Source organism: Vulpes vulpes, chromosome 16, assembly GCF_048418805.1.
Source record: "Vulpes vulpes isolate BD-2025 chromosome 16, VulVul3, whole genome shotgun sequence".
Lineage (NCBI taxonomy): Eukaryota > Metazoa > Chordata > Mammalia > Carnivora > Canidae > Vulpes > Vulpes vulpes.
In genome coordinates, this window is record NC_132795.1 from 44,896,671 (window position 1) to 44,899,260 (window position 2,590).

At 40.8% G+C, this 2,590-nt stretch overlaps 1 pseudogene; it reads right to left on the reverse strand.

Annotated features, from left to right (window-relative positions):
- Positions 1–1,686: 1,686 nt before the first annotated feature.
- Positions 1,687–2,390, reverse strand: LOC140595842 (prothrombin pseudogene; annotated as a pseudogene).
- Positions 2,391–2,590: the final 200 nt, after the last annotated feature.

The window sequence follows — 2,590 nt, forward strand, 5'->3', positions numbered from 1 at the left end:
AGATTATAATCTGCCAATAAGATCATGGATTTGGAGGCATTATACAGTCTGTGTAGAAATTTGTATATACGCACAATCTTTTGTAAAAGTTATAGTAATTATTTTATACATGAAAAAAAAGTCTAGCTCCTGATTTTTTTTTTTTTTTTTTTTTTTTTTTTTTTTAAGCTCATGATCTTTAAATGGTGTTTCACAAATTATGGAATCAAGCATGCCAAAGATGGGATCTGAACCAAAATTTTTGGGCATCACGTGCTAAGCTCCTTATAATAACCATGCTGCTTAGACCACAACCTAGAAATTATCTTTAATTCTCTAATTCCCCTTGGGCCAAGAGGCAAACCAGACCATTTCTCTTCTCATGACGATGACAGTTGTAGAAAAGAGTGAAAACCCACGATGCTTGCTAAAGGCCAGGCTTGGAAGTGGTTCTCTGTTGCGTCTGCCTACCTACTGTTGGCCAAGACGAGTTTACGTGGCAAAGCTATAGTTAAAGAGTAGAGATTTGGGTCAGCAACTTCATCTGCCACACCATGTATTTGCCATTGATAAAACTGTTTCTGAAATATTATTGTATCCTTAAGTAATAATGAACAGCACTTGTTACTCGCGGTTTATAAGTATGTAAAGTACCTTCACATGCGTTGTATAGTTATCCATGTTAACCCATTAGGTCTTCAGCCAACGCTCAATGTACACATTTCCACCATTTTACAAATGGGAAAACTAAAGATTAGAGAGGTAAAAATACATTTCCCAAGTCAGTTATATTTGTTTTTTTGTTTGTTTGTTTGTTTTTAAAGATTGTATTTATTTATTCATGAGAGACACACAGAGAGGGGCCTAGACATAGGCAAAGGGCGAAGTAGCTTCCCTATGGGAAGTCTTGATCCCAGGACTGTGGGATCACAAGCTGAACCAAAGGGGGATGCTCAACCACTGAGCCACTCAGGCTCGCCACTCAGTTACATTTGAAAAGGCTCAGAATCTACTACTTGCTCTCGTTTAATTTCTAACCACCTCCTCCGTCCTTGTCTATAGTATCATAATGTCTCCATCACTTATTAAAACCAAACAAAACAAACTTTGGAAACTAACATAATCACGTGCCTGTGAACGAACTGAGGCACACTTAGTGGCAGATGTGCATTCAGGTCACTAAGAAAATTTCATTTTGTAAATTTCTCAGTGATTTGTATGGTCTGCTTTGATAGGTGATGCCATTATTGCTGCACTCAAATTCTTTGACGACACCGCTGCCAAATCAATATCCTTTCCAATGTATTGTGTAAGAGGTCTGAGATTCCAAAATACCAGTGCCCCATGCTGAAGTGTTATGATGATGATTCATGCGTCTGGAAGATAGGGAATAAAAAGGTTTTTTTGGGGACCCCTGGGTAGCTCAGAGGTTGAGCATCTATCTTCAGCTCAGATTGTGACCCCGGGGGTCCTGGGATCAAGTCCCTGTTGGGCTACCCGCAGGGAGCCTGCTTCTTCTGCCTGTGTCTCTGCCTCTCCCCATGTCTCTCATGAATAAATAAATGAAATCTTAAAAAAAAAAAAAGTTTTGTGGGGTTTTTTGGTAATAAAATTAGCATATCAAAAGATTAGAATTGGGATTATAAAACAAAGCTCCGTCCTTATTCTTGTCCAATTATTTAGCAAAAATTAGTGGGCTTTTTTTTTTTTTTTTTTTTTTTTGACAGACACTTTTATTGAGAACTATATCGTTTTAGGAACACACCACAAAAATAAATCTTCCACTGGATTGGTTTCTGTGATTTTTGCAGTGAGGAGCCTAGAATGTGAGCAGCCTCCTAACCTCCAGACTTCTCAATGACTTTCTGTATCCATTTCTTCAGGCGGAACACGTGTGTGTAGAAGCCATATTTTCCATCCCTGTCACAGCCTTCACCCCAGGAGACGATGCCCATTTGATACCAGCGGTTGTTAAAGGGGCTCTTCATGACAAATGGTCCCCCACTGTCGCCTTCACAAGCATCCCCTCGTTTCCCTTCATTGGGTTTATAACCAGCACAGAACATGTTGTCAGTGATGCGGATCCGGGTGGAGGCCTTGCAGATCTGCCGATCCACAATGGGCAGGTTCACCACCTGCAGGACTCTGGGCTGTACTTCACCAATGCTGGATGTCCACGTCTCCCTCAGGTTGCCCCAGCCGGTCACCCGCCCTTTGTACCCAGCCTGGAGCAGTCTGGTAGCTGTATCCCTGTCAGGCAGGCACACGGGGTGGATGTAGTTGCTGAAGTTGACAGGCTTCTTGAGCTTCAGCAAGGCTATGTCACGGTCCAAGTTTTCCCTCCAGTTGTACCTGGGGTGGATGTAGATCTTTTCCAGCATGGAGATCTTCTCAATGCTTCGCTCATACCTGGTGCACTCTTAGCATTAGCATTCCTAGATTGGTGTCTATAGCTACAGTTTTAAAATGTATAACCTGAAAATGAAGTTAATTTTGCATTTTAAGAGCACACCATGATCTATGTAAAAAGACTGTCCATTTGGTGTATTTTTTTAAAGGAGAAAGCACTTTCATATTAACAAGTAGCATGTGTATGAATTTTAGATTTTCA